Source organism: Triticum dicoccoides, chromosome 3B (assembly GCF_002162155.2).
Source record: "Triticum dicoccoides isolate Atlit2015 ecotype Zavitan chromosome 3B, WEW_v2.0, whole genome shotgun sequence".
Lineage (NCBI taxonomy): Eukaryota > Viridiplantae > Streptophyta > Magnoliopsida > Poales > Poaceae > Triticum > Triticum dicoccoides.
This window is the reverse complement of record NC_041385.1, coordinates 81,482,335-81,505,663: the sequence shown is the minus strand read 5'-3', so window position 1 is coordinate 81,505,663 and position 23,329 is coordinate 81,482,335.

The window sequence follows — 23,329 nt, the reverse complement described above, 5'->3', positions numbered from 1 at the left end:
GTGGTAAGGTCTATGAGCTCATTTTCTATTTTTAAGTATTATATTCTTGTGTCTTACTGTACTCTGTTCACGTAGAACAAGTGCCTAAACCTGAAGAACAACTGTTCTAATTTAAGATTCCATTGCTATCATAGTTCAAAAAAGCGCTAGGCGTTAATTGTGCATTTTGCCACCGCCTTGCGCTTTACTGACCAAAGTGCATGCTTATGTGCAGTTATGCATAGATTAAGCGTAGTTATGCGCAATGCGTTTTGCCAATGCCTAGAGCCTAGGCGCGCTTAAGCGCTCGCTTAGGCGCGCCTTTTTTAACTATGATTGCTCTGCTCTTGTATCACTGTATTTACTGATACAAACTTACTTTTAAATTGAAGGATCCAATCAAAACTCCAATGGCATAGCAAGTATGTTCACGCATGTTTCTTTAACAGGTTTGCTCTTATCAATAGCTCTTTTGAATTCAATTTCAATTGTGTATACAGTTGACTTTCATATCATGCACATTACTAGCATCACAACAGAGCCAATAGTGTTGTTGTACATGTAGACCCGTGGTACCCATCTGAAATCTTGTTGTGCCATGTAGTTTCCCACGCTTTGTATTATTTCACTGCTGCTTTGTCTTGAACTGATATGATTTGAACCGTGTCTCTATTTTGATTTGGCAAGACAATGCAGTGACCATAGGACATAGATATATGTTTGTTTGATGCTTTTATTATGTACTAGTACTTCGCAATAGAATACTTGGTAGTTTAATCCTGTCCACCTTACTAATGAACTGGTTCACCGAAATGAGTTTCATATACTAGTACATGCTAAACTTGTTATGTGTCTGCTTGTTTCTTCTTTTAGAATGCTGACAGAATATTGGGGAAGAGTGCCTTATTAAGCAATGGTAAAGGAAGTAATGCAGATAAGGTTCAGGATAGTGACACATCCTTGGTGGTCTCCAAAAAAGCTGATAAAACAGCTAAGGAAGACTATCTTGAAGATAGCGAGACAACCCCAAAGTCCTGTCTTGGTTTACTGTTCAAGTTACTGGCCACTACCGCTTGCACAAGCTATTCAAACTCACTGTCTGAATCAGTTCGGTTTCTTGAGTCTCAACTACAAGCTGAAAGACATCGACCAGTTGTGCTGCGACAAGAAGCGGAAGGACTGCGGAAGTCCCTGGAGCATTCAGATGCATACTTTCTGGTGCAAGAGCAAGCGTTGGAGGATTTTAGCGCCAAACATGACAAAGCTAATCAGCTTGCTAAGCTTATTGCCAGCATGGTGGATACCCAGGATAACGTTTCTTGAGCTCTTCTGAAGTTGTTTCAGTTATGCTCTTGTTTTGCTGCCGCGTTTATTTGCACTGGTGGCCAATTTTGATGGCCAGTGTATGTAATATGCTGCTTTGTTCCCTATATTTGCACTGGTGGCGAACTTTGATGCCCAGTGGATGTAATATGTGTAATAGCGGTAATAGGCTAGCCTTAATTGCTTTCTTATTTATTTCCTTATTGTCTTGTTTAGTTGTTTGCTTGTAGTCACCGCAGTTCTTTTTCTGTGTTTTTCTAGTGGCCACAATAGCCTATTTTTGGTAACTAGGCCAAAATAATCATGGCAACACACAGACTGTTGTAACCATGGGCCTCCTCCAGGACGTATGATCCATGGGCCTTCTTTCGGCCGTAGGATCCATTGGCCTTCTATACGGGCCGTAGGATCCATTGGCCTTCTATACAGGCCTTAGGGTCCATGGGCCTTCTACGGGGCGTAGGGTCCATGGGCCTTCTACGGGCCATACGACCCATGGGCCTTCTACGGGCCGTAGACCCATGGGCCTCATACAGGCCGTAGATCCATGGGCCTTCTACGGGGCGTATCATCATTTCGCCAATCATGGGCCGTACAATTCGTGGACCATAATGGGCCGTTAATAGACCGTATTTGATAACTCTATGAAATTAGCCCAACGGGTTTTTTTACATGAAAACGGCCCAATGTACTAATGGTCCGCAAACGGTCCGACTATAACGACGGGCTGAATTTGGCCCACAAGCAGAAAATGACAGTAACGGGCCGTATGTAATCGAATGCTGCAAATGAGCCCAAGAATCAATGGGCCCTGAGAAGGCCGAAAGATAACTTGGGCTGGAAACGGCCCAATAGAATAACGGGCCGTTAATGGGTATAAAGTGATACACTGTTCATTACGGGCCAGTTTCACCATGGGCCGTTAATGGCCCAAGAGTAACAAAGGGCCTCATATGGGCCGAAAGAAGTCATGGGCCACACATGGGCCGGAAGTTAAAACGGGATGGAATCATATTGGACGGCCCAGATGACGCTACTGGGCCTAATTCAGAGAGGGCGTAACGGGCCCTGGGTTAGCAGGTTGTAAATGGGCTATATGCGAACATGCCATTAACAGGCTTTCCATGGGCCGGCCCGCCACCTTTTGACCAAGTCAAACGGGCCGGCCTTTTCAAAGGAATGGGCCTCTGTTGGGCCATGCCACGTGTCGCCGTACCATAGGCGCCTTCGGTCCAATGAGCGGATGACATCTGTCCCAACGGTGAGCCGACACGTGTTTCCTCCAGCCAATGATGATTTTACACGTGGAAAATCCCCATTGGTCGGGGCTGTTAACGGGTTATCGGATCCAAAACCCGACCCAATAGCTTAACGGTGTTCCGTTACAGTGGATGCCACGTGTCGGTCACCCTTCACGAAAGCACTTCTGTGACGCGCGATTTATCATCATGGAAGTGGACACTTCCATGATGATAATTTTGGTAATGTCATGGAACACTTCTACGACAGCACAGGTATGACTATCTTGATTCTGTCATAAAATCGTCATGGATGTACATGCATGACAAAAAATGCGACCTAATGTGAGAAACACGTATCATCACAGAAGTGTACTTTTTTTGTAGTGTCCGAAAGAAACCAATAGTGATGAGGCAATGGAGGACAACCCCTCGAGGAAGAAAGCAAAGCATGGGCGTCATCGGCGCCGCTCCAAGCCCCGCCACAGCAATACCGGCACAGGAGACGAAAACAATCCGGATGGTGCCAAAGATGAATACAACCCCGATCAGCCTGCCTTCGAGCAGGCCGAACAGGAAGACGGGCAGGTCAACCCATACGAACAGGCGACGGACGGATACCCAGAGGAGGACAACTACATGCCCCACTCCGAAGACGAGATTAGCCTCGGTGACGACGAATTCGGCGTGCTTGAGAACCCCGTAGAGCAGGAGCGCTTCAAGCGCCGGCTTATGGCCACTGCGAGGAGCCTGAAAAAGAAGCAGCAGCAGCTCCAAGCTGATCAAGACCTGCTCACAGACAGATGGACTGAAGTCCTGGCAGCCGAGGAATATGGACTCGAGCGCCACACCAAAGGTTATCCAAAGCACAAGTGGCTACCTCAACTCGAGGAGGAGCCTATACTACCAGCATAGGATGAGGTTGACCGGCCACCTCATGGCCAGGATAAAATGGTGTGTTAGCCCGAATACCAGCCAGCACCCCCACGCCAATACACTACGGTCCAGGGCAATATGCGGGAAACACGAGGCAGCATCCACAAACCTCTATGCAACAGTTATAAGTGTCACAAAAATAATGATGACGACCAAGACAAGGGAGCTAGTGCCGAATTCAGCGGCCCCCAGTCTGGTCAACGGAAAAAGAACATCTCAAACCCATCCGGCCCGAGCAGCATACTCGACGAACCATGTCAAATTCATGGTACCCCTAGAATGGCGGCCAAGCATACCAGTAGAGAATGCCGGATCCTCAAAACAAAACGGCCGGTCGTGCGCCGGAAATAATGAAAGGAAGTCTCAAACAATGAGAGGCCCACCAAACATGGTGAGGTCAAAGGAAGATCCTCCGATCATCTCCGATCACATCGACCGTCCGGGCAACATCAACCATAGCAATTTAATTGCACTTACCATTGACCCAATAGTTTGTGTGTTCCATTAATAACATCTTCTAACAGATGTCATCCCAGGTGCAAAGGCCAAGTTTTACAGGCCAACCACCCTGGAGGTTGTCTTCGGATCACCAAACAAATACCATGCCAAAGAATAAGTCTTCGGCATTATCCCCTTACACAGTAACTACCATATACTATCGGGACGAACCGCGTTGGCTAGACTCAACGGGGTACAACATCAGGCCAAACCCACGTGACATAGTCACAATTATGGGCAAGGCCGAACTCCACCCTTAGAGTGGAAATTATACCGCGGCTGGGATAGCGAGTTGTGCCCGTTTATCGAATTTCGATTCGGCAGCCAACTACCCGGACACCAACTGATGAGTCCGAGCTACTTTACGGCATGATAGCCTGGCTCGACCAGGCTCCGATCAGGCACCCGCGGTTCAACCACCATATGACATGCAACTGCCTCTAAGCATTTGTCTTTATAGACTGACTTTTGCGCAGAACTGTACTGGTGACATGGAATCAGCTCGGACGCACAAGGCGGGAACACATAAGTACCCCCCCCCCCAAGGAGACAGTCCGGATACTTTTCGGATCTGCACACAACCTCCTCCAGTCCGACCACGACAGGTTCCGCCAGCACACCACTTTTCATAAGCATAAACAGTACTACATAGACATGTCACTCTACTACAATACATAGACTTATATAACACTTACCGGCCATCGTTCCTCATTGACGCTCTTTCGTCATAACGGCACCCGCACATAGTGTCATGCCCCACTATGCCAGGGGCTTCACAGTACTCATAATATGGCAACAAAGTCCGGCCACCTTCTCGGCCGCTTGGCACCCCGAACTTATAGCACTATATGGATCAGCTCCGAATCATGTCTTGGATCATTAGTTGGGTTTGCCCGGCTCCCATGTTTTGGTACCTTACGTTCCGCTCCATCGTCTAAGGTTGCGCTGGGAGAACAACTGCGATTGTGTCCCGGTTGTTCCGGACGAGCACTTCAGTAGAGAAAGCCGAAAATTGACTGTCATGATACAGCGAGAGCTGATCAGCTGTTCGAGAGGTTGTAAAATCTTTAAAGATTTATTCTGCATAATGCCATAACAAAGTGCGACGGATCGGTCTTCCGATTAGGCGCCTTTAGAGCCCCTCGTACGGTCTTCCAAACACCAGGGGCTGCGCCCACCATACTCAAATTCCTATGGCTAAGTGTGAGTGATAAAGCCCTATAGTCTGATTGCCTAGTTCGCGGTGATGAACACCTCCTCCAAGGACTCAAAAATGGGATAATGAGTGTTCAGGTATGTCCCGAACACCCCCATACTTTTTACGTGGGGGCAGAAGCCGACGACTGGCCAACTCTCATGATTTATATATACTAAACGGCCGCACGGGAAGAAAAAACGTTCATATAACAGGCAATAAACAATAACAGTGCCAGTATCCTGCATTACGAAGGACAGCATGACTGCCTTCAGGGAAATATAGTGTCTTTCGTACACTATTCCGCCACAAGGGGGGCTCCTTTCAGGACACCTTCATAGTTATAATTCAGGCTTGCAATGCTCCTTACCCTCCAGCGGTCCCTCAGTCATCAGCTTTTCAACATCAAGCTTCCCCCAGTGCACCTTCACATGGGCAAACGCCATGCGCGCACCCTCTATAGAGACCGATCGCTTAATGACATCGAGCCGAGGGCAAGCACCAACAATCCGCTTCATGAGTCCAAAGTAGCTGCTTGGAATTGGCTCAGCGGGCCACAGCCGGACAACTAAGTCCTTCATGGCTAGTTCGGCCACCTGGTGCAGTTCGACCAGCTGCTTCAGCTGATCGATAAAGGGAACCGGATAATTCAGCGCCAAATACTGCGACCAGAAATGCTTCTCCTCAGACTTCTTCTCCTCAGCTCGGTAGAATAGGGCAGCATCAGATATGCTGCATGGCAGGTCCGCAAATGCCCCTGGAGAAATAAGAATTCAGCTTGTCGCTTAGAGTTCCTCCCATTACTATGTAAAAATTGCTTTGATTACAAAAACCTTACCAGCCGCAACCCTCCGTGCCTCCTGAATGTCCTCCGGAGCACCTCAGGCTTCTTCCCGAGCATCATCTGCGGCTTGGAGAGCTTGGGCGAGTTCGAATTCTTTCCCTACTAGACTCTGCTCCAAGGTCTCGCTTTTCTTCACGGCCTCCTGGAGCTCTCGCTCAGCTTCAATGACCCTGGCCTCGCGCTTCTCGCGAAGAGCCTGCTCGGCGGCGGCCTTCTTGTCGGCTTTGGCCACATCCTTCTTCAGTGCCTCAATTTCGGCACTCGCTCCTAGAGCATATAGTACAAATATTTTCATCAGGCACAACTACTAATTAGTGCTCAACTTAGCAAAAAGGTTTCGACATACCTTGCTTGTCCTCCAACTTCTTCTTAACGTGGCCAAGTTCTTCTTCGGCCCGTTCCAGACTCTGCTTTACTCCGGACACCTCCACAATATCAGAGGCGGTCGTCACTATCGATGCATGTTTTCAAACAAAGGGATATATGTCATTAACTGAGTCTCCCGCGGAGCGGAAATTTGATCCCCTGTCCGGCTCTCTTTCTCTTTCACCGGACAGTGCATCAGGGGCTACTACTCATACTATGACAATCTTCCAAAGGTTTCTAAAAACATACCTCAAAGCCTTTTATAAGGCTAAGGCAAGATTCATTCATTCCACTCTCAGCGGACTGAATCTTTTCAATCACCGCACCCATGAGGGCGCGATGTTCATCGATGATGGACGCACTCTTTAGCGTTGTTGATAGACCGCCTGGCAACTTTGCTTGGACAGAGGTTGCTGGCGGAGCGGGCTTGCCTCCCTCCGTCAAAGGGGGCTGCTCGCCCGATCCTGGAGCTTTGAAGGTCTCCAGGATTGTGTCCGGCTGCGGGCCGAATCTAAGATCGCCCCTTCCGTCGACGTTCATGGGAACCGTTGCTCCCGTGTATCCGGCCCCAAAGATATGCCCTCCCTGGTCCGGGTCCCGCTGAGATGACACCTCAGTGTCGCGCCTAGGCTTCGGGGAAGGGGCCTCTGGAGGCGTCTCACTCTCCAGGGCATCTGAGCTCAGCAAATCCTCCGAGGATGACTGTTCGGCGCGAGACCTTGCTGGACTGCACAAAGTATGGCAACAGTTAAACTACTGCTCCCTAGTAACCCCGGGCACGTAGGCGTGTTCAGATTTCTTGTACTCCCGATTTTACCAGGGGCTGGGCCTGGGATCCCACTCCGGGCTGCTATTGGCAGCCATGGTGGACGCCTCCGGGAGGGAACCTTTCCCCTCTTTGGCGATTCGGCCTCCAAGGATGAGGAAGCCATCCTTTTCTTCCCTCCCCCCATGGAGGTCTCATATTCTTCCTCCTCCTCGTCTTCGGAGGAAGGATGGGCGCTGGAGTCTTCGGATTTCGTGTCCGAAGCGTCGCGGCGACGGAGGCCGCTCCCGGTCTCCTTGACCTTCTTGGAGGCCTCTTTCCTCGGCGCCTTGTAAGGCGCTGGGACCAGCATCTTCGTCAGAAGAGGTCCCGCCGGTTCCTCCGGCAGCGGGGCCGGACAGTGAATCCGCCCCACCTTCTTCGTCCATTCCTAGGATAATTGCAGAAAGCACGATAAGGCGTCTTCCTCAGGATACGCCAGCTAAACATGGATAGACAAAACATAAGCAATGACTCACTGGACTTGCGAAGCGGGACAGTTGATACCCACGGTCCTCGGCGGAGCCCGGCCATGGTTTGCCGGACTTGAAGAGCACCCTCCAGATGTCCTTATGTGAGGAGTCGTAGAGCTCCCGTAGGGTCCGGTGCTCGGCTGGGTTGTATTCCCACAAATTGCAGGCTCGGTGCTGGCAAGGGAGAACCAGGCGAACTAACATCACCTAGACTACATTGACGAGTCTGACATTCTTATGTACCACGCTCTGAACACGTGTTTGGAGCACTGACAGCTCATCGGATGAGGACCAGTTCAGGCCCTTCTTGGGCCAGGACGTGAGCCGCAGTGGGGCTCCGGATCTGAATTCAGGACCAGCGGCCCACTTTTTACCGCGCAGCTCGGTGATATAGAACCACTACTGCTGCCACTCCTTGATGGAATCATTGAAGGTGCCCGTCGGCCATGTGACCTTGGGCATCTTGCTCACCATGGCGCCGCTGCATTCAGCATGCTCGCCGTTAACCACCTTGGGCTTCACATTGAAGATCTTCAGCCATAAGCCGAAGTGGGGCGAAATACGGAGAAAGGCCTCACAAACGATGATAAACGTCGAGATGTTAAGGAAAGAACAAACGAGTGAAGGGGAAACCAGAGCCCGCGGACAAAATGAGGAAGAAACACGACCCTCTCGTGGGGCTCCGGATTGGGGACGATCTGTCCCGCTGTCGGAAGACGATGGCCGATTTTCTTGGCCAGGTACCCGGCCTCTCGGAGTTTTCTGATATCCTTCTCCCAGATGGTAGAGGCCATCCATTTGCCTCCTGCTCCGGATCCGGACATCCTCGGAGAACCTTTTGCGGTGGAGGAGATGAGTGCTTGGGCGCTAGGGCATGAGCGAAGGGGAATGGACGAGCGGAAGGGAAAGGCGTGGGTAAGGAGGAACAGGCCCTATCTCTTTATAGAGGCAATAAAAACTTTTGCGCCTCCCCACTTGCCTGGTGGATCCCACTCGTTCCCCACTCGCCGCTATTGGCGGTGCGATTGGGCTGCCCGAGCCCGTATTGATGAAAGCCCCATGATAGAGGGAACACGATCTCTGCTTTGATAGGACGTGCCCGGGAAACCGCCTCGCAATTTGTGCGATGGTTGGCTGTGGAAGGGCGCGTCAATAATGACTTGACCATGATACCATGTCATGTTATCTAAAGATGTCAGCAGGTTGCATTTGTGGAATATCATTATCTCCATGATGGCATGTGAGAGTCGTCTTGCAGATCCGAACACGATCAAAGTGTTCGGTAATTATTTTGGAGTATTCGGAGATGGAACCCGCCTTGCAATGCCGAAGACAAACTGCACGCCGGACTCATCATCATTGAAGCTTGGTTCAGGGGCTACTGAGGGAGTCCTGGATTAGGGGGTATCCGGACAGCCAGACTATATACTTTGGCCGGACTATTGGACCGTGAAGATACCAAGACTCAAGACTTCGTCCCGTGTCCGAATGGGACTCTCCTTTGCGTGGAAGACAAGCTGGGTGATCTGGATATTAGATTTCCTTCTTTGTAACCGACTCTATGTAAACCCTAACCCCCACCGGTGTCTATATAAACCAGAGGGTTTAGTCCTTCGAGGGACAATCATAATCATCATAGGCTAGCTTCTAGGGTTTAGCCTCTACGATCTCGTGGTAGATCAACTCTTGTAATACTCATATCATCAAGATAAATCAAGCAGGGAGTAGGGTTTTACCTCCATAGAGAGGGCCTGGACCTTGGTAAAACATCGTGTCCCTTGCCTCCTGTTACCATTAGCCTTAGACGCACAGATCGGGACCCCCTACCCGAGATCCGCTGATTTTGACACCGACAGTGCAAATATATCCAAGATATGTGATTATCATCATAAGAGAAATATCAAGGATAAGTCATAGGCTCATGTATTGCATGTATCCCAATGGAGTTCCTACTCAAAGTTTGAGGCATCAATGATGTCCAATTCACCTTCAACCTACAAAACACTTTCTCATCAAGTGGTTTAGTGAATATATCCGCCAATTGCTTGTCAGTGTGAACATGCTTAAGGTTAATATCACACTTAGCAACATGATCTCGAATAAAATGATGACGAACTTCAATGTGCTTAGTTCGAGAGTGTTGCACGGGATTGTGAGCAATCTTAATAGCACTTTCATTGTCACAAAGCAAAGGAACATGTTTCACATATATCCCATAATCTTTAAGAGTTTGGGTCATCCAAAGTAATTGAGCACAACATGAACCAGCGGCGATATATTCCGCTTCGGCGGTGGATAAGGATACCGAGTTTTGTTTCTTGGAGGACTAAGACACAAGAGATCTACCAAGAAATTGAAAAGTACCCGAAGTGGACTTTCTATCAACGTTGTCTCCGGCATAGTCCAAATCGGAGTACCCAACAAGATTAAAAGAGGCCCTCCTTGGATACAAAATGCCAAAGTTTGGTGTATGAATCAAGTATCTCAGTATCCTTTTCACGGCCTTAAGATGACCCGCTTTAGGGGCCGCTTGATATTGTGCACAAATGCACACAGTTAGACTGATATCGGGATGAGAGGCACATAGATACAATAATGAACCAATCATACAACGATAAACCTTTTGATCAATGGTTTCACCATCTTTGGTCAAGTCAAGATGTCCACTAGTAGGTATATTGGGGAAGCAACTTGGGGAAGGCTAGAGATCAGGATTCATATAGTTGGATTGGAATATCTTGGTCTCAACAAATGAGTAGGTGGCTCTCTCTCAGAAAATGGGTAATGGAAGTGTAGGCACAATCTGATGGCTTCCCCCACGAATGAGGAGAGGCTGGAGGGGTATATATAGCCTCCACACAAAATCTAACAGTTACACACATTAAACCAAACTCGGTGGGACCAAATCAAAAAACTCGGTTGGACCGATTCAGTGCATATGTGACCTTTAGGCAATTTCGGTGGGACCGACATGGTCAACTCAGTGGGACCGATGTGCAAGGGTTGGGGTAAAACTTCATCCCGGTTTGACCGATTACACAACTCGGTGGGACCAATTTGGTAATAAGTAAAACAGAGAGTTGGTTAGGAAAACTCGGTGTGACCGATTACATATTCTCGGTGGGACCAAAAATATTGCAATAGACAACAGAGAGTTTCCAAGTTCATCTCGGTGAGACCGAGATCCCATCGGTGTGACCGAACTGATTAGGGTTTTTGGCAGTGGCTTTGACAAATGAACTCAGTGGCGCCGGATGGATCAAATCGGTGGGGCCGAGTTTGACTTTTGGTTTGAGACATATGTGGATATGAGAAAGTGGCTGAGGGCTTTGGAGCATATCACTAAGAATTTTGAGCAAGCAAGCCATTAAGCAACACCTCATCCCCTTTTAATAGTATTGGCTTTCCTATAGACTCAATGTGATCTTGGATCACTAAAATAGAAAATGTAGAGTCTTGGACTTTGAAGTTTGAGCCAATCTTTTGTCCTTAGCATTTTGAAGGGGTTCCACATCCTTTTGTCCATGCCACTCCGCTGTTGGGCTTATATGAAATATACTAGATGAAAGTATTACTCCAACAAGAGATATGTTGACATTAATTACCAAAATCACCCAGGGAGCACTTGTGCTTTCAATCTCCCCCTTTTTGAAAATTGATGACAACATACATCAAAGCTTTATATAAAGATATAGAGAAAGGCAAGTAAAGCTTTGGAAAGACATGTAACATGCATAGGCTCCCCCAACATGTATGTAATCATGTAAATATAGAACATAAGATCATGTGAGTGCATAAACATGATAGAGCAAGCAATGAGTTACATGTATCTTGGCTATATGCATCAGAGCAAATGGTGTGAACATGGGAAATGTACATTCATGCTTACGAGTCCTTCTTGCAAACAATATGTACATCAGCAAGAGATCCTCATGCATATGAATGTGATGCATATACTTACCGTGTGGTCTTGAACTAGCTTTGGAAGAGATGAACCTGAGTAAACAAGGTTAGACAACAAAGAAACATCTACTAAGTAGAGCAAGAACAGTAAACCACAAGATTACCAAGATTGGGATGACATGTGGAGAATGAGTACTGGGTACTCTATTGAGTGTAGACATGTCCCCAAAGGTAAAGATATGCAATGAATTTCAAGATTTTCTTACCTTAGTTGTCTTGCTCCCCCTGAATCTTATAATGGATATTGGGAGAAGATAGGGAATAGAAAATAGGAGCAAAGCAAACACAAAAACAAAATGACTAATACTTTCCCCTCTAAAGACATGTAACTTCTCTCCTCTTTGAGTACCTAGCAACTTAGGTCTTTCTTTTGAAAAAAAGAATGTCTCTCTCCCCCTGTTGCTCTCTCCCCCTGTTGGAGTGATTTAGCTTTGATGTGAACTCTCTCTCCCCCTTTGACATCAATTTCCAAGAAGGGTCTTCTGGAGTGTGAGTCAAAATAGGTTTCGTCCTTGAGTCACAAAGCAAAGCAGCACATAGAATATGATGCTGATAGAGGATAAGAATCATCGAGTGGAGCTGGAACAAAATGTGCAGAATGCAAAGGACATAGTGATTTCTCAGTGTTGAAGTCGGCTAAACCGAGTTGGTTCCTTCGGTGGCACCGAAAAATTTCGGTTTGACCGAAAGAGGAAAGTTGGTTTGTCCGAGTTAATTTCAGAGAAAATGCACTAGCCAGCTCAGCTCACTAAGCAAATAAGATCTCACAAGGATTTTTAGGGAATTAACTAAAGGATTTGCAATGAATTAGATGCAGAGAAATGCAGAACAGAAATAAAAGAGAATAAGTCTAGATGATTTTTTTTTGAAAGAGGAACAAATATGCATGAGACAAAATGCAATAACAATAAGAAACACTAGAAAACTTCATGTATAATAGGTCGGCGACAATGTCACCTATGTTAGAGTATATTGACTTAGGAGTCAAGTGAGGACACTTGATCATAGGTCATACTCATCGTTTAAGCTCAAAATGGGGTTGCCATTTTTCATTTAAGCATCTTGATGTATTCTCATCTTGTTGAGTTGCTTTGGCCCATGTCTTGGGGTAAAGCTTCTCTAAGATAGAATAACATACCTTGGGTGGTGGTGTTGAACTTGATCATGTAGTTGTACTTGTGTGGGATGCTCAATGTTGATGTAGTTCATTTGGAGCACCACTTGTAATTGGAGTTCATCTACCAACATGGATTAGATTTGCATGGAAAAGCACTTGTGCATCCAAAATGACAATCATGAAATCTGATATAGGAATTTGTCAAAGGATATATTTGAAGGGTTTCATGCTTCCTTGTCTTCAACCACCGTGAAGTAGAGACTTGGTGATGTAGAGATTGCTCAAGATATGAGTGAGTTGCAATTTCATAGATCTAGATCCATCCAAGTACCTACATGGATTAGATGACATGCAAGGGTGCAAATATATCCAATGTATGTGATTCTCATCATAAGAAAAATATCAAGGATAAGTCATAGGCTCATGCCTTGCATGTATCCCAATGGAGTTCCTACTCCAAGTTTGAGGCATCAATGATGTTCAATTCACCTCTCAACATGCAAAACACTTTCTCATCAAGTGGTTTAGTGAATATATCCGCCAATTGCTTGTCGGTGCGAACATGCTTAAGGTTAATATCACCCTTAGCAACATGATCTTGAATAAAATGATGACGAACTTCAATGTGCTTAGTTCGAGAGTGTTGCACGGGAGTGTGAGCAATCTTAATAGCACTTTCATTGTCACAAAGCAAAGGAACATGTTTCACATATATCCCATAATCTTTAAGAGTTTGGGTCATCCAAAGTAATTGAGCACAACATGAACCAGCGGCGATATATTCCGCTTCGGCGGTGGATAAGGATACCGAGTTCTTTTTCTTGGAGGACCAAGACACAAGACATCTACCAAGAAATTAACAAGTACCCGAAGTGGACTTTCTATCAACCTTGTCTCCGGCATAGTCCAAATCGGAGTAGCCAACAAGATTAAAAGTGGCCCTCTTTGGATACCAAATGCCAAAGTTTGGTGTATGAATTAAGTATCTCACTATCCTTTTCATGGCCTGAAGATGACACTCTTTAGGGGCCGCTTGATATCGTGCACACATGCACATACTTAGCATGATATTGGGACGAGAGGCACATATATACAATAATGAACCAATCATAGAGCGATAAACCTTGTGATCAACGGGTTCACCATCTTTGGTCAAGTCAAGATGTCCACTAGTAGGCATGGGTGTACTCATACCTTTTCATTCTTGCATATTGAAGTTCTTGAACAAGTCTTTGGTGTACTTCGTTTGAGAGACGAAGGTGCCTTCCTTAGTTTTCTTGATTTGCAAACCATTAAAGAACTTGAGTTCACTCATCATAGACATCTCAAACTTCTCTGACATAACCTTCCCAAACTTCTCACTAAAATGAGGGTTAGTTGATCCAAATATAATATCATCAACATAAATTTGGCACACAAATAATTCTCCATTGACCCTTTTAGTGAAAATAGTAGAATCAATTTTTCCAATCTCAAAGCCTTTTTCAATAAGGAACTTGGTCAAGAGTTTATACCATGCTCTAGGATCTTGTTTAAGACCATAAAGAGCTTTGTGAAGCTTGTAAACATGATTGGGTTTCTTAGGATTAACAAAGCCAGGAGGTTGTTTAACAGAAACTTCCTCCTCAATTTCACCATTTAGAAAAGCACTTTTAATGACCATTTGGTATAAGTTGATATCATTGTGATTAGCATAGGCAAGTAGGATACGAATGGACTCAAGTCTAGCAACGGGGGCATATGTCTCACCATAGTCCATACCTTTGACTTGAGTGTAGCCTTGGGCGACGAGACATGCTTTGTTGCGAACTACTTGTCTATCTTCATCTTACTTGTTGCGAAACACCCATTTGGTACCGATGATGTTGCGGTTGTTGTCGGGCTTCTCGACCACTGTCCACACTTGGCTTCTCTCAAAATTGTGTAGTTCTTCGTGCATGGCATTTATCCAATCCGGATCTTCCAATGCTTCTTCAACCTTCATAGGTCCAATGCTAGAGATGAATGAATAATGTTCACAAAAGTTAGCCAAATGAGATTTAGAGCGAGTGATTCTCCCGGTTTGGATATCATTGTAGATTTGCTCGACGGGATGGTCTCTAGCAACTCTTGCTCGAACTCATGAGAGATTTTGCTTTGATCGGGGTGGAACATCTTCTTCATCATCTCTTTCTTCTTCTTGGCCTTCATCGTTGTTGACGTTGTCATTTTATCGTCGTGGTGGAGAAGGAGGTTGAGGAGGTTCATCTTGGCGGACTTCCTTGTTTTCTTCATCTTGGTGTGTTCCACTTGTGGATGCTTCCATATCAACTCTTGGTTCACCTTGTCATGAGGTAGGAGCTTCCACTTGGACCGACGAGGTACTCTCCTTCACCTCCGTTGGACGAACCTTGCCAATAGACAAGTCTTGGATTGCTTCCGAAGGATCTTTATCTCCTACATCAATTGGCAATTGCTCTACTTGCGACCCGTTAGATTCATCAAACTTCACATCTACCGTTTCTTCAACCTTTTGGGTGAAATTGTTGTAGACACGGTACGTGTGAGAGTTTGAGCCGTAGCCAAGTAGGAATCCCTCTTGAGATTTAGGAGCAAATTTAGAACAATGATGCTTATCAAGAATGTAGCACTTTGAGCCGAATACTCGAAAGTATCCAACTTGGGGTTTGTTACCGGTGAGGAGCTCGTATGCCATCTTGTCGAGTAGCTTGTGAAGATACAAGCGATTTGTCACATGACAAGCTGTCTCAACCGCTTCCGCCCAAAAGTGCTTTGGCATCTTGCACTCATCAAGCATCGTTCTCGCCATTTCGATGAGCGTCCGGTTCTTCCTCTCAACAACTCCATTTTGTTGAGGTGTGTCCGTAGCCGAGAACTCATGTGAAATCCCTTCTTCGTCAAGAAAGGTGTCCACATTTGCTTTCTTGAACTTCGTTCCGTTGTCGCCGCGAACCTTCTTGATCTTCACTTCAAATTGATTTTGGGCCTTCCTAGTGAAGTTTTTGAAGATCTTTTGGACCTGCAATTTATCATCGAGAAATAACACCCACGTAAATCTTAAAAAATCATCAACTATAACTATACCAAAAGAATTTCCACCAAGACTTTTGTAAGCGTTGGGACCGAAAAGATCCATGTGAAGTAGCTCGAGCGGCCTCCTTGTGGTCATGATGTTCTTCACGGGATGGCTTACTCCAACCTGTTTCCCTGCTTGACAAGCGGTGCAAAGTCTATCCTTATCAGATATGACATCTTTAACACCAAGGATATGATCACCTTTAATAAGCTTGTCAAGGTTTCGCATGCCCACATGACCTAACCGTCTATGCCACAACCAACCTTTAGAGGATTTAGCAATTAATCAAGTTCTATGTTGAGCCTTTTTAGTGAAATCAACAATGTATAGATCACCTTTGCGTATGCTAGTAAAGACCATTTTATGATTATCTCTATGAAACACTTGGCAATCTACTTTGGTAAATAGAACATTGAAGCCAAAGTCAGCTAGTCTAGAAACGGAAAGCAGATTATAGCCAAGAGATTCGACAAGCATGACATTTTGTATGGAGCTATCATGTGAGATGGCCACCTTACCAAGGCCAACCACCTTACCCTTTGAGTTATGACCAAAAGTGACATACTTTCGAGGGCCATCGTTTTCAGCTAGCTCACAAAACATATCTTTATCTCCGGTCATGTGATCGGTACATCCACTATCAAGAACCCATTCCTTTCCTCCTGCCATGTATCCCAGAAGATTTGCCATAAGACCAAAGTGTCTCATTGCATCATCAAGATCAAAGTTACTATCATCATCCTCATCATAGTATCCATGTTCAACATCGTCATGTGGTGGATCAATACCTAGAGAGGGCGATTCATTAGAATGAGTTTGACAATGATCTTCTTTATGAATTCTAATAGCTTTGGAAATAATATTGCTAATAATTCCAACATCTCCTTTGGCATGCATAAGATTTGTAAGCTCAAATAGACAATCACCAAACTTAGGATCATTGGAATTCATCTTACTCAAGGCAATAGACTTATGGAGAATTTCATCTAGATTTTGCAAGGAATAATTTGGAAATCATTCCTCAAGAAATTTCCATATAGTGTAGGCACACTTAAGAGTAGGCAAGCAACCAATCAAGTTTCTAGGCAAACCTCTAGCGATAAGATTATAAGTTCTAAGATTGCGAATCATGTCAATTGACTCATCAAGGGTAGGATGCATAGGATCAACATGAGGTGCACAAGGGCTAGTAATGTACTTGTTCAAATGATATTCATTGAAAATCACCAGCATCTCATTTTTCCACTCATGAAAGTACTCTCCATCAAGTATAGGCACTCTATGTCTAAGACTCCCCAAACTAGACTCATCCATCTTCCTCGAATGGTGTTTAAACCAAAGCAATGGAGACCAAGGCCCTGATACCAATTGAAAGGATCGAGAAGAGGTGTCTAGAGGGGGGTGATTAGACACTCAACACACAAAGTTGGGAGTTTTTAAGTTTTTCAAGTATGGGTGGAGTTTAAGAATAAATTTAACCATTCACAATACAAATCAAGCAAGCATGCAAAGAGTATATGAGCAGCGGAAAGTAAAGCATGCAATTTGCAAGAAAGTAAAGGGATGGGATTGCAGTGTGCAAATGCAATTGGAGACACGGATGTTTTTGTCGTGGTTCCGGTAGGTGGTGCTATCGTACATCCACGTTGATGGAGACTTCAACCCACGAAGGGTAATAGCTGCGTGAGTCCACGGAGGGCTCCACCCATGAAGGGTCCACGAAGAAGCAACCTGGTCTATCCCACCATGGCCATCGCCCACGAAGGACTTGCCTCACTAGGGTAGATCTTCACAAAGTAGGCGATCTCCTTGCCCTTACAAACTCCTTGGTTCACTCCACAATCTTGTCGGAGGCTCCCAAGTGACACCTAACCAATCTAGGAGATACCACTCTCCAAAAGGTAATAGATGGTGTGTTGATGATGAACTCCTTGCTCTTGTCCTTCAAATTATAGTCTTCCCAACACTCAACTCACTCTCATAGGATTGGATTTGGTGGCAAGATGATTTCAGTGGAAAGCAACTTGGGGAAGGCTAGAGATCAAGATTCATATGGTTGGATTGGAATATCTTGGTCTCAACACATGAGTAGGTGGCTCTCTCTCAGAAAATGGGTAATGGAAGTGTAGGAACGATCTGATGGTTCCCCCATGAATGAGGAGAGGGTGGAGGGGTATATATAGCCTCCACACAAAATCTAACCGTTACACACATTATACCAAACTCGGTTGGACCGATTCAGTGCATATGTGACTGTTAGGAAATTTCGGTGGGACCGACATGGTCAACTCGATGGGACCGATGTGCAAGGGTTAGGGTAAAATTCATCTCGGTTTGACCGATTACACATCTCGGTGGGACCGATTTGGTAATAAGTAAAGCAGAGGGTTGGTTAGGCAAACTCGGTGTGACTGATTACATATTTTTGGTGGGACCGAAAATATTGCAATAGACAACAGAGAGTTTGCAAGCCCATCTCGGTGAGACCGAGATCCCATCGGTGTGACCGAACTGATTAGGGTTTTTGGCAGTGGCTTTGTCAAATGAACTCGGTGGCGCCGGATGGATCAAATCGGTGGGGCCGAGTTTGAGTTTTGGTTTGAGACATATGTGGATATGAGAAAGTGGCTGAGGGCTTTGGAGCATATCACTAAGCATTTTGAGCAAGCAAGCCATTAAGCAACACCTCATCCCCTTTTAATAGTATTGGATTTCCTATAGACTCAATGTGATCTTGGATCACTAAAATAGAAAATGTAGAGTCTTGGACTTTGAAGTTTGAGCCAATCTTTTGTCCTTAGCATTTTGAAGGGGTTCCACATCCTTTTGTCCATGCCACTCCATTGTTGGGCTTATCTGAAATATACTAGATGAAAGTATTAGTCCAACAAGAGATATGTTGACATTAATTAGCAAAATCATCCAGGGAACACTTGTGCTTTCACATGCATGTACATCCATGACAAATTTATGACAGAATCAAGATAGTCATACTTGTGCTGTCGTACAAGTGCTCCATGACATTACCAAAATTATCATCACGGAAGTGTCCTTTTCCATGACGATAAATCGTGTGACATAGAAGTGCTTTCATCAAGGGTGACCGACACGTGGCATCCACCGTAACGGGATGCCATTAAGCTATCGGGTCCAATTTTGGATCCGGTAACCCTCTAATAGCCACGACCAATGCTGATTTTCCACGTGTAAAATTCTCATTGGCTGACGGAACCACGTGTCAGCTCCGCGTTGGCACAGGTGTGCATCATCCAATGGGCGAGATGCGCCTATGATACGTTAACACGTGGACCGACCCAAAAGTGCCCCATAAAGATTAAATGGGCCGGCCCAACTAAAGGCCCACAAGATTTAGTGGGCCATAATAGGTCGGCACAGCTAAAGGCCCACAAGATTTTGTAGACCATAATGCGCCGGCCCAGCTAAAGGCCCACAAGATTTTGCAAACCATAATGGGCCGGCCCAGCTAAAGGCCCACAATATTTTGCAGATCATAATGCGTCGGTGTCACGCCCAATATGCGACCCTATCCTAAAGGAACTCGAAGGTCCCACCAAGGAAGAAGCGCATATTGGAGACGCTTTTGCAAGGTGGATATCATTACATCGTACCATTACATAATAGTTGGGGATACATACAAGAGGTAAACAATGCCACATGAATACAACAACATCATACATAAGAGCAACATCCGACTACGGATGAAACACAAAAAGAAACTCAAACGACATCCACCCTGCTAGCCCAGGCTACCAACCTGGAACCTATCCCCTGATCAAAGAAGAAGTAGAAGAAGAACTCCAAAACAAGCAAACATCGCTCTCACGTCATGATCATCGTATTACCTATACCTACAACTGGTGTTGTAGTAATCTGTGAGCCACGAGGACTCAGCAATCCCATTGCCATGGGTGTCAAGACTAGCAAAGTTTAATGCGTAAGGAATGGATAAGTGGTGAGGTTGCAGCAGCGCTAAGCAACGGATGGTGGCTAACTTACGAGTACAAGAATAAGATGAGAAGCTACGCAAGTGGTCGTAAACTAGTAATGATCAAGAAGTGATCCTGAACTACTTACGTTCAAACATAACCCCACCATGTTCTCTTCTCGACCCACTCGAAAAGAGACCATCACGGTTACACACGCGGTTGGGATTTTAATTCGACTATGGTGTCAAGTTCTCTACAACCGGACATTAAAAATTCTCATCTGCAACATAACCGCGGGCACGACTTTCAAAAGTTTAAACCCCGCAGGGGTGTCCCAACTTAGCCCATTATAAGCTCACGATCAGCGGAGACAATCCTCCATCACGGGACATCCGATCAGACTCGGGGTCCCGGTGCACAAGACATTTCGACAATGGTAAAACTAATCCAGCAAAGCCTCTTGGCGTGTCGATACCCTGATAGTAGCCGCTCGTATCTCGTCTTAGGCCACGACCGGATAGGTCAGCCTACGAGTAAAACCAGATCCTCGGGTTGCCCCGTGGTGGCCCCGTAGTCTGCCCGTTTGGGACCAACACCATCAACGCTGGCCCCTCCCTGCTATGTAGAAAAAATCCTCGGGTTCATGACGCCCTATGCCAATTAATTATTTAGTTTAAGTATTATTATGGCAAATGTTAAATCCAATGTTTGGCCTTGCTGGAAGAGTTTTATTCAAAGCGAACCGTCAAGAGGGGCCCAAAAACCCACACCGGGTTAGGGACGCAAAATCAAGGAACATAACACCGGTATGACGGAATTGATGCGAAATGCATTCAAACATCAAGAAAACACTCTCAAAACAAAGATTAAGCATGATAAGATGAAATTCCATGCAAAATCAAGCAAGTTTCATATAGAGCATGCTCAAAACAAAGCAACGGTGCAACACACACACTCCAATCAAGATATAACAACAATCTTCCCAAAACAGCAAGTAGGCACTTTGCAAACATCAAAACAACATGCTACAAGAATCATATGAGCAAAAACTTGGCATGCACTTCATGTACAGATAACATATTCAAATATCATTAAGTTTCAGGTTCATAGACATCAAGATTAAACCAATATGATCAATTCAAAATGCAACTTTATAACACAGGAGTATATGCATGAGCAGAGTTAATATGATGGCAACTTGAGAGCAAGAAATAAACAAACTACAGCAAGTAAACATAGAAACCAAGGGCATGTCATCAAAGTACACATAACAAAGAGCAAATAACATCATGGCATCATATACATATGGCTCATGTATTAGTACAACCAACAAGACAAGATTGAATGAAAAAAGTTTCAGCAAGTGTAAAACAACAACATTATGATAGTATGTTTGCAAGCATGAAACAGAGGCATATGACATCCAAAATTATCAAACATGGCATTTGAACAAACTACTCATAGCATACTTCAAAACATGTAATTGGAGCATCTCTATAAGAGGCATGTATCAACCAATAACATGCTCTCAACAAGGCATCATGAAGTTAACAGAAATCTGGACATCATGTAGGCATCTTCATGGCAATGATAACATACGCTACAGGACATATATGACACACACAAAAGCATAAAACCATAGAGCATAACATGGTCATCAAAACATGTCAAATAAGCATCTCCAGATTATGCATGTATTAATTGGTAGCATCAAGCAAACATGGCAACATGATATGACAGATTCAGCATTGACAGAAACCTAAAAGCAAGTAGCCCACTTCACAAGCTTGATGCACTCACTAACAGGCATAAAAAAATACACGGGTTGCACCCCTGTAAAAATGGCATAATTATGCTTCTAAAACATGTAGACATCATGCTCATAGGATGCACACACAAAATGCAACAAAGATGACAAATCAGCAAGTTACAGCAGTTAACAGCAACATGCACTTTTGCAACAGGGATTAATATATCAATATGCACTCTATCATGAATGCAAATCACAATAACATGTAGAGCATGAAGAGCAAAACATGTTCATATCAATATCATCATTATAGCATCAACAGAGACAAAGTCATAGCACTCACAAGACAGCTAAATGATGTTAACATGCAGTAGTTTTCAGCAGTTCATATCACATAGCAGTTTTGCAACAAAGATTAAGGTATCAAGATGAATAGTAACATGAATGCAAGCTAGACCATCATGTAGATCGTGAAGAGATGAACATTTTAACATATTATATGCACAAAATGGAGCAGTACACAACAAGTTAGAGCAAGTCAAACATGCACACATGATGATAAAAATGTTGGGACGGCCAAAATCAACCTCGGGGAAAAACGGGACAGAGCAGTCCCGGGGACAAAGCCGGTTCCAGGCGCCCATTTGGATCGGTGGACGGAGGGGTGCGGGATGGGCCATTCCGGCGCGGGTCTACGTCGTCTCCGGCAAGCTCGGTTTGGTCGGCAGGGGCGGTCTAGCCCCAGGGTGGCCGGATCCGGGCGCGGGGAGGCTAGATCGGGCGGGGCCAGCCATGGATGTGGCGGCGGAGCGGGACGCCGGCGCTGGCGCTGGGCGGTGCGGCATGAGGGTGCGACCTGGCGAGGCGCGGGCAAACTCGGTGGGACCGAATCAGAAAACTTGGTCGGACCGATTCAGTGTATATGTGACAATTAGGCAATTTCGGTGGGACCGACATGGTCAACTTGGTGGGACCGATGTGCAAGGGTTAGGGTAAAACTTCATCTCGGTTTGACCGATTACAGAACTCAGTGAGACCGATTTGGTAATAAGTAAAACAAAGAGTTGGTTAGGCAAACTCGGTATGACTGATTACATATTTTTTGTGGGACCGAAAATATTGCAATAGACAACAGAGAGTTTGCAAGCCCATCTTGGTGAGACCGAGATCCATCGGTGTGACCGAACTGATTACGGTTTTTGGCAGTGGCTTTGTCAAATAAACTCGGTGGCGCCGGATGGATCAAATCAGTGGGGCCGAGTTTGACTTTTGGTTTCAGACATATGTGGATATGAGAAAGTGGCTGAGGGCTGTGGAGCATATCACTAAGCATTTTGAGAAAGCAAGCCATTAAGCAACTGTCGGAGTAATGGGCCACGGGTAGGCTAACCCGAGCCCCAGGACATTTCAAGACATCGGGGCAGGCCGCGCCCCTCAGGCCGAGTCCCAGACTCCACGCTGGCGACCTCCAGAGAGGCCGACTATGGAGAGTCGGCCCAAGACTCCTCCCTCATCTCGAAGTACGATGCAGGGTACGGTCACGGCATGGCCATTTCCCCCTGCTTACGAAGGACCGGCATGGCTACAGTGAGCCGTGTCGCTGGAAGATCTCCGGCGAGATGCGGCACTGTTGCCATGCCTGCCCTGACCTCAGCCACAGTGCGCAGTACACTGTGCCCACGACGCCGGCCTGTACGGCCCGAAGACGGCGGGGCCACCTGCCTGTGGGCGGGCCGAAGGCGGCCTGGGCGCCCCAAAGACGGACCTGTGGGATTCGGCTTCCTTGGAGTCGGCCAACTCCTCCCCAGGGCCCCATGAG